This window comes from Triturus cristatus, chromosome 2_1 (genome assembly GCF_964204655.1).
Source record: "Triturus cristatus chromosome 2_1, aTriCri1.1, whole genome shotgun sequence".
Lineage (NCBI taxonomy): Eukaryota > Metazoa > Chordata > Amphibia > Caudata > Salamandridae > Triturus > Triturus cristatus.
Window position 1 is genome coordinate 203,115,486 of NC_140581.1, and position 10,647 is coordinate 203,126,132.

Genomic DNA, 10,647 nt, shown 5'->3' on the forward strand with positions numbered 1-10,647 from the left:
TAAAAGCCTCTCCTGGATTTTTTTTTCAAAGCAATAAAAAACAAACTGGTCTCTAATGTATACGTCAACCATGTCATTTAATTCACACTTGGTAGCCAACACTCGTAAACAAGCAATGTATTCTTCAATCGTCTCATTTTCTAATTGTTTACGCATTGCGAAGCGATGTCTGCCAATCATTATGTTGGGTTCCTCTCTGAAATGTTTTTCTAAACGTTTTATTGCTTCCTGGTATTCATTCATAGGTATAAAATGACCAGGAGGTCAAATTCCGGCAAACTGTCAAAAATGTCTTGGCCTGCCGCACCCAACAACCCGAACAAAATGGCTTTTTTTCTTTCTGGCTCGTACTTCTTTCCATCTATCGCGACCAAATAATTCTCAAATGCCCTTAACCAGTTTTTCCATTTCATAACTGGTTTTCATGGGTCAGTTAAGAATGCTGCAGACGCACTGATGTTGGAATTTTCAGACATATTTGTGTTAGAAAAAACTTCCTCTTTTTTGACAGTAAAAGCAATTTTGAAAACAATTTGAATAACAATCTATATTTTAAAAAAAACAAACAATTATAGTCTTCCAGTGGAAAACAATGAAATTGAAGACAGAATAACATTTTGAAGTATTTCTTAATGAAAATATTGGACTTCCAAATTCGAGAAAATGTTACTAGAACAGAAATCCAAAAGAATCCATACACTGTGTAATCCTATCAACAATGAGTTCATTTAATTTTACATTTACTTTGAAATCGCCGAAGAAACAGTTGCAGGGAACGTCAATAACATCAGTTTGAATGCGCAGTTAATGGAACTTACTTGAAAAATGTTCTCCACAAAATGGAGTCACGCAGCGTATATACGTACGTGCGAGCGTAGAACAACACGTCACTACATATGACAGTTACAGCTGAGCGTTGAGGAAAAACCGTTACAGCTGAGAGCAGAATTGCCGTTAACTGAATACCAATGGCCGTAGAAATTTCTCAGCAACTACAACATGACGGAAATGCGCACACAATGCACGGCAATTAGTAAGATATTAACTTCTCACGTCATAAAGATCACATAGCAACTTGCCTTGAAGTAACACTCGAAGCGGTTGTCAATCAACGTAGCCTCTGTACGTCAGTTGGCTCCACAAACGAACTACGGCAATAGAGTCAAGAAACACACGGCAAATTACTAAATGGTTAAACCGAAGTAGGCAATAGCAGTATTAACTTGCCTGTTTAATTACTGTTGAAGTCCTCGAAAATTCCGTCCCGCAACGAATTTCAGCAAAGCGGGTCTTTACTTAAAGTTCGGATCCCGTCACTCGTCGCCAATTGAAGTGTCGAACATAAGGAGAAATACCAACACGCAGGTTAGTAATTGTAAAGTATTTATTACAATAAAAAGACCCGCAGACAGCTGATGCGAAGTCGGGAAATGAGGAACAGCCGGTAAGCAAAACCACAACGCTCCATAGTGATGTTGCCTAAATAGTATTTGAACATTCTAAATGACGGAGTGGGGAGACGACCAATGGGAACAGAGTGTGAACACTACATAGCGCAAAGAAGAGCTAAATGTGGATACGATATACTACAGAAACCACTATAATTTCTATGCGCTTCGACACAGGGGCCAGCACTACGCTTTCAACACAATAAGGGGAGCATCGACCTTCCACCTGCATCTGCCAAGGGATGTTGGAGGCTTTTTAAAATTCTTATCTTTTCACGTGGGGACAGTTGGGAGATGGGTTGTAATGGATTGTGAAATAGAAACTCGTTAGAGATTCAGCTAGCATTTAACAAGTTTCTCTCACCAGCCAAACAAACTTTTAAACCATGGTATGAAGTGGGGAAGAGGTCCTCAGAGAGTCAGGCAACTGAGCACACAAAATAAAAATGAAGGCAGCAACTTGCTCCCATGGAATGGAGAATAGGGTCAAGGGACAGAATTCATGAGGGATCAGTCATCTTCACCTTCCTCCTCCTCCCCTTCTCCTTTCTAGTCATCATCCTCCCCCTGTCCTTCTTCTTCATCCCCTTTCTCATCGATATCCCCCAGGCCTGCTTCCTCCTCGTCATCTTCTTCTTCTTCCCCTTCGCCTTCCTCGTCCTCCATGTCGGGGACCATGTAGTTCTGTGAGGGTTTTGGCCAGATGTCACCCTTGATCACTTCGCCGAGCTTGTCCACCCCTGCTTCAGAGTGGTCCATAACCCATGTGAAGAAGCTTTCTGGTTCTTCATGTTGCCTCTTCCTACTCGACTTGTTTTATGTCTGACTGGATCGCTTTGTCAGGTCCTTGCCGGGTTTCAATTTGATCTCCATCGACTTTGAGGAGGGATCACCACTTACATTCAAGTGAAACTCAATTTAGAGAATTTTGTTTTCAAAATAGGGATTTATTTTCATCACAAAAAAAGTCTATTTTGGAGCCAGACTTGATGTTGTCAAACTCGAACACCTCGACTCTGGTCGAATATTGGAGAGCTTCTTCATCTTCTGCCCCTAAGAGTTTCGATACTTGCGTTGGATTGACAAACATTGTCTCCCAGAAATAGGGATTTTGGCGATGAGTTGTGACCTCTTCAGGAAAAATGGCTGACGAAGCTTGTTATATTTCTGTTCCACTTTCAATATTTCCTCACTTGCCTGTTTGTTAAGTCTGTCAATTTCACACTGCACTTCATCAATGTGTTCGATCGCTTCCTGCTGTTCCTTCTCCAGGGGAGCGTCCGCTCCAACATGGTTGGAGCTGAGCTTCATCATTGGTGGCCTTTGCGGCTGGAGCCGACATGCTGGCTGAAGGCTGCGCGGCTCCGGGACAAGGTGGTGATGGTAGCTCCTTCCGTCTGCGGTGCACCTCCAACGACGGATCGCAGTTCCGGCACCCGAGGGGTGAAGCGTTGTCGCGGCTCTGCGCAGATGGGGGCTCTGGGGACAATGGGGCCAGAGACTCTCCAATCTTCTCACCGCACCAGCATCAACCAACAGCTTTAAAGAGAAAGTGAAAGTAACACTTCCTGGTAAGTAGCCACATCCATTGCATCATTTCCTGGGTGTGACAGGCAGTTTGTTGTATTTTGTGTTGATGTTTCCGATTCATTTCTATGCAAATGGACATTGCGTGATGCACTACTCCAACAATACGTGGGCACACACTATACCTATGTATCTATACCTATGTACCTATCCAGTGAGCTATATATCGCAATGCAAAGGGCCATGCAACTCATATGTTTCCTACACAGTGGCCTATGTAGTGCATTGCAAATGGCCATGCAGTACCACATATGGAGCAACTCAAAGGGCCATGCAGTGGTCCTTCTACAGCAATGCAAAGGGCCACACAAATAATATGTTTCCTACCCAGTGGCCTATAAAGTGCTAAACAAATTGTCACATATGGATCAATGCAAAGGGCCATACAGTGTCCTTTCACCAGCAACGCAAAGGGTCATGCAACTAATGTTTCATAATCAGTGGCCTATATAGCGCCACGCAAATTGCCACTCAGTAGCACATATGGGCCAGCACAGTGGCCCTTCTACAGCAACGCAAAGGGCCACACAATGGCCCTACTACAGAAGCGCAAAGGTCCATGTAACTCATATGTTTCCAGGTCCGCGGGTCTCGTAAAACAAAACTGGGAGCTAAAGACGACCAGACAACATATTTGTGAAAAGAAGTCCTCATAAAGAGGACAAAGTCCCATCATTCTGAATAACCAGGAAGAACGTCCGGGGTAACGATGGACAGAGCGTTGCCTCACGCCCTGAGTTGTTACAAGGAGTGGTGGGCGTTATCCCCGACTTGGTGCGGGTGATTACTGTGTATTCCTAAAGTATCGTCTATCTTTGAATACGCAGGTACACCAGTTGGTTGTATCGTTCCTCCTTATTGCTTTGCTTTGTGTTAAATTTGCACTTTATTCATTTTTTGTTGCAGTAGTATCATCTTATGGGCCTGACGAAAGCCTTGAATATATTGTTAGATCACAGTTGGCTGAAACATGTAGACCACATTTGTTATTAGCCAACTCGGAGACCCACCGAGTATACGCTTTCATGTTTTTTATCTCTTGACACCCCGAGATACTGAATAAACTTATTTTCCCTGGGTAGTCAATTTTAAAACACTGTTCATACACACTGCACGTTCATCACATTTTTTTCTTCACCACACGTTGGGTAGCTTCATCGATTGTCAGGAGATGTAGCTCTCTATTTATATACTCAAAACATCCTGAGCTCCTCCTTTTGACACTAGCAAGGAGTTGTAGCTCCTTAACTGCACCAGGTGCGGTTAAGAGGAGGCCCCAGATGATAAAGCATGCCACTTCGGTGGGTGATGGGACTTCGTCCTCTTTATGAGGACTTCTTTTCACAAATATGTTGTCTGGTCGTCTTTAGCTCTCAGTTTTGTTTTACGAGACCCGCGGACCTTGTGTTGATATACATTTAGTGAACAGGGGATCTGTCCGTGCTGGTCTATAAACTTCCCTTAGACCGTTTAACCAATCGGTGTTTATGATACTCATATGTTTCCTACACAGTGACTGATATAGCACAATGCAAAGAGACACGCAGTGGCACACATGGAGCAACGCAAAGGGCCACATAGTGGCCCTTTTAAAGCAATGCAAAGAGAGACTCAATCAATCAATCAATCAAAGCTTTTGTAAAGCGCACTACTTACCCTTGAGGGTCTCAAGGCGCTAAGGGGAGGGGGACTGCTGCTACTGTCCGAAAAGCCAGGTCTTGAGGAGTCTTCTGAAGGTTAGTAGGTCTTGGGTCTGCCATAGGCAGATAGGAAGGGTGTTCCATGTCTTGGCGGCGAGGTAGGAGAATGATCTGCTGCCAGCGGTCACTCTTTGGATGCGGGGGACAGTGGCGAGGGCGTGGTCGGCAGAGCGGAGCTGGCGGGTGGGGGTGTAGAAGCTGAGTCAGCTGTTAAGGTACGCTGGTCCGGTGTTGTGGAGTGCCTTGTGTGCGTGGGTGAGGAGCTTGAAGGTTATCCTCTTGTTGATGGGGAGCCAGTGCAGGACTTTCAGGTAGGGTGTGATGTGGTTGCGGCGGGGGATGTCGAGGATCAGGCGTGCAGAGGTGTTCTGGATGCGTTGGAGCCGTTTCAGGAGTTTGATTGAGGCTCCTGCGTAGAGGGCGTCTCCGTGGTCCAGTCTGCTGCTGATGAGGGCCTGGGTGACCGTCCTTCTCGTTTCGGTGAGAATCCACTTGTAGATCCTGCGGAGCATGCAGAGGGTGTTGAAGCAGGAGGAAGAGACGGCGTTGACCTGCTTAGTACTCAGTGGCCCTACTACAGCAATGCAAATAGCCTTGCAACTCATATGTTAATTTTGTCCTATTAACCATCACATGGAATAAGTCAATAGAATGTGATGGTGTTTTTCAGCAATATAATTCAGAAATGATGTTACTTATTACTACGGATATGTGAAGAGACACATATTGCAGATATACCTGTGAAACAGCACAGTAAGGCACAAAAAGAGCCATATGTATCAAAAATCATGCAACACAACACAGCAAACCACTTTGATTGCCTGCGGTGTGTAAAAGGGAAAGAGCTGGAATGTTCCATGCTCATCCTTATCTCTAGCATGCCTGTCCTTTCATAGTGCTGTCACACTTATGGCTACTTTGCGCCAACACAGGCACCCTTCCATCATGTTGCAAGGGTGCCTGTCTTGCAGGCAGGTTTGTTTTTTTGCAGGAAGGTACACCTTCCAGCACATACACAATTCTATTAGGCATTTTCCTGTTTGTAAGTGTGCTGCTGAATGCAGCACACTTTGAAAGAGGAAACAAGGAGGAAACAATGTGTTTTTTTACACCTCACACCTCTAGTGAGGATCTGTACAACTATCATGCATTCATGGTGTACCTATATCTGCAAATTTGGTAGTGGGTCTGATTTCATGGGAGGATGCATGGGAACAGCCACACTCCAACCATGGCACACCTCCCTGCCGCATAGTAGCACAAGGTATCATTTTGTGCTGCCTTCGATTACTCTAGATTCATCAAGTCACTCAGGGCCATGCAAGGCTGGCCTTGCATGGCTTGAGAAACCACATTTAATTGTTGCATTGGCCTTGTATGGAGCTTGTCCATGCTCAAAACCTAATGAATAAGCCCCAAGTGTTGCAAGGCTTTGTGCAGAGATGTATCTAGCATGCACGGGAATGCACCATTACCTGGTTTACAAGTGTTTCTGGTGATAACAATACTATTCTAATACTGGACACATATGGTGGTTTGACCAATGTGGTTTGGGTGACAGCACTTTTAGCCATGTTTGCACTTGGGATGACTTAAGTCTGATATATCTTTTATTGTGTGCCTGGTGAAGTCTACTGTTACACCTTGCTGCATAGACAAAACCCGTGTTGGCAGAGGCAGTAAAAAGCACTTAATTCTGTTCGGAGAGAATAATAGACATCGGTGACTAACAACGTAACTCTTCGTAAATTGATTTAGAGTGCTCGGAATCCTCTATTTGAAGATTTGGCTGATCATACCTATTTCAAAAGTTCTCAATTTTGTCTTACAAAATAGTTTTTTATGTCACATTTCCGTGTAATATATCTTTATATATTTTTGATAACTCTCACAGTGATTATGTCCACATTGTTAGAAAATTGTAAGACTACAAACTTTAAGATATTTATGAGTGTGAAAACATATATTCTTACAGCTCACAAATCCAAATAAGTGAAGTAATAGTATTAGCTACAATTTGTTTATGTCTGACAGGACCGCCCATTGAATACTCAATACCTGCCTCTGATTTGTCACCCTCATCATATTCAGGGGGAATTGCACAGTCATACTCCCATGGTATGTTGGCCTTCACACGTATGTGGTGCAATATTGCACTGCCTAATAGAATCTTGCAAACCATTAGTGGTGAGTACAGTAGTCTATCACCAGAATGATCCAGGCATCTGAAACAGGGCTTTTGGACACCAAAAATGTGCTCAACAACATTTCTGATTTTGGTCAGAGAAGAATTAAACTTTTTATGTCCATCTATCTGTGCATTTTAATAGGGGGTTATAATCCATGGTTACAAACCAAATCCTTGGTCATCTGAACTAAGTAAAGAATCAATGCCAATTAATGATTTGTTTCTACTTCGACATTATGTGCTATGTTTAATATGTACCTCGGAAAATTCCACCACGTTCTTTTTGGAATTAAAGCAGATAATGTTTAGATATTGTTGACCATTGCGTTGCAAAGTATTGCTCAGCATACATGGATCATTTCACATATTGTACAAAGTGGAAGACATACAACACATCAACATACTAATATATATCTTTATACAGAAGATTAGTATTGTAAGTAGATTAGAATATTTGTAGCTGCTATAAGTGAATTGCACTCAATATGTATGCAATGTTGCCAAATCTGTATCATATTATCTAGCTTAAATCATGAGCTATTTAGGTAGGGACAGTGACTGCCACTTTAAGATGTACGCATACAATTGGCCTCTTCTTTTTTTTACCTATGACGTCCTTGCTTGTATACATAACATTTGTACAGCCTTAGATCAGTTCACATAAGTTGTTTGTAGATAGTTGCTTGAGAAATTAGACATTATTGAATATGTTACTTGGTAATTTTATTTGTGATTCTTTATACATCAGCTAAAGTTTTTTCCACTGTAAGTTGTCTTGAAGAACTAAAAATGATGCATAGGTAGTGCAATGTAGCCCTTTTATGTTTGAGGCCTAATGATGTTGAAATAAGTAACATTGAAAAGAAGACATGTCCACAACAATTAATTTGATACATGTATGTATGTGGATTTTCTTTGCTTGTGAATATTTACTTTTATGCCTTGCTTATTACAACAATTCTCTAGCATGAGAAGATTCTAATTTTAATTGTAAATACACACTGATATGCTACCTTGGTTACTTTTTTACCTAGATTATTTCCTGGTGTCTCACATCTTTGTAAGCCACTGAATTCAATATGTCACTATTACTTTGTTAAATTGAGAAGCCGAATGTGTAGGCACAATGAGGAAGGGTTTTAGTATATATTATCTATGTTTATATATTGACTTTGAATGTTTTAATACCTGGAAGTTTGTTGCCCTTTGTCATTTTTATATCACATCTGTAACTACAGTCCTGATTTGACACTACGATTTCAGTGCATGACAGACATTGTTTTTGAATGTGCACTTCCCCATTGTTTTACTTTTACTTTAATTAGCCTACACATAAGCTTAGGATAACAACATTTGTTATCAACATTGCTGTCTTTGTTTAACATTTCAGCTAGTTCTGACTTTCCACACCATTGCACATACACACATCTGCAACATGTATTTGAATTATCTGTTGTTCTAAGATTATCAATATGTGTTAACAACATTATTTGTCAATTGATGTCTATGACATTGCAGATAATGTGATCCTGTCCCCTCACACAGTGTGGCATGGCACGTTACTTTTCACTGTGGACATTATTCTACTTTCAATGCGTAACCAGTCTAGTAATCCCAAATTGGTAAAGCAGTAGCCATTTGATTGAGTGAAATTCCACCACTATCTGCACATGCTACAAGATCCATACACAAGCATAGAGATGTTTATAATGTCATACTTTTAAATTTATAGTGAAGAATCTGCTTTCCTTACAAATGACTAGGCCGTTCCCATATCTGGCTTTCTCAAACCGCTCAGTGATGGTACTGTGGTGAAAAATGTATGCATCATGGACACTTCCAGGATACCTGGCCAGGACATTGATGAACAGTCCATTATGATCCATTATTGCCGGGACATTGATCGAATAATTGGGTTTGCGGTTTCTGAACAGGTGGAAAGTGGCTACAGGGGGCACATGAGGGAATCTAGCAATTTTGTAGAACCCTTGCTTGATAGCTAATTGTTGTTGGCTGTTTTTTGGGACGAGAAGATATTGGGGTGTAAGTTTTATGATAATATCCAACACAGATGGGAAAAATGTTGAAAATGCTCCCTGAGAAATACCAGCCCATCTTGCAGATGTAGTTAGAAAAGATTTTGAGGCCAACATGTGAAGCACAGACAGCAATTTCATGTGTGCTGGGATGATATTGGTCCTTGCTATTGCTGGCTAAAGATTTGGCAATATCTTCTCCAACAATTCCATGATTCTCTCCCTCTTCAGTCTCATTGGATGACCTCCAATGAGGGATAAATGCTGACGGCATAACCTTTTCTTTCTCCTTCGCTGCCTTACAAGTTTGTCCCCTATCTACTCCCAATTGCAATATGGTATATATGAGCTTGCCAAAGTATACTGTGATGGTGAGAGTTTTATGCAACAGCCACGCCGTTATTTTCTACGCATGAGTTGGCAATACGCAGCAGTCTGGCGCATTTTTATCATTGCTTACACTGTGCCACAATGCGTAATACAATGATATGAGAAATACCACTGCATTATATATTTTTTGAAATTTACAAGGAAATTCTTGCATTGCATAAATTATTTCCTGCATAACACAGTCAGATTCAGCGCAGCAGTTGTACCACGCAATTGCCTGAACATTACGCAGTTGTGCTCTTGCGTTACTTGATACATTTGACTTACTACTTGCGTCACACTGAGTGACACAAGGCTGATGCAAGTCCTTGAAAAATTAACCCTTTAATTTACTTGTCAGTCACTAGTACATGGTACTTTATGTACGCAGGGCCTGTAAATTAAAGGCTACTAGTGGACCTGCAGCACTTATTGTGCAACCCACTAAAATAGCCTTCTAAAACATGTCTCAGGCCTCCCATTGCAGTCTGTAGTGCACATTAAACTGCCATTTTGACATGGTAAAATAAATCTTTTGCCAGGCCTAAACCTTCTTTTTATAGGCCGAACCTGATCCAGTGCACAAGCACTGCTCTGGTGATCTGTTGTAGTAGACTATGGAAGAGAAACCCTGACCACTCCCCATCCATATTTTTCATTGACTTGTGTATTTGCCCTTGGTAAATGCTAGCTTCTGATTTCTAAACAAGCTTGTTAGTCCCTCCTTTGTACCGCTGTGCTGTCATTTGTAACCTTCATGTCTACTGGCCCCTTTACTTTAGTTCTTACACGGTATGTGTTATTTTAGTGTTATAAGCACTATTTTCTTTATTGAGTTTGTCCAACTTCCAGATGGATGACTTGCTTTGTTTACATTCAGTTCACTGTCCGAGTTTTCACTTTCAAAGCTGCCGGTACAATTGCGACCACTTGTTTTATATTCTTTCCCCTTTCGAGGAAGGCACCTTCTTTTGCCAAAACAAGGCATATCCTACAAACTGCTGTTTTTCCACAGAAACTTCTAGTTTGTTTTACACATTGAAACTACTGATCGCAAGCTATTATTATTTGTGCAGTCACGGACCGAATTATTTTATAAACTGTAACAGATTTTTCACCCTGTAGCAAATTCTCCTCTTTGTGAGTTCACTGTTGCGCCCCGTATTTTTCAAAATTAGCCTTTGTTGAAATCTTGGCGATCACTATACTGGCAATAGCATCTGTGTTCATTTCAGATTTAGTTTAAGGACCTGAATGTCAATACTTTAAAGATTTGTTTGTTAAATATTTCTTCGGTTGTTGAGTGCGGTGAGGAGCTT

The 10,647-nt window shown here is 41.5% G+C and overlaps 1 pseudogene; it reads right to left on the reverse strand.

The window, feature by feature from the left end:
- Nucleotides 1-1,958: 1,958 nt before the first annotated feature.
- Nucleotides 1,959-2,790, reverse strand: LOC146863966 (protein SET-like; annotated as a pseudogene).
- Nucleotides 2,791-10,647: the final 7,857 nt, after the last annotated feature.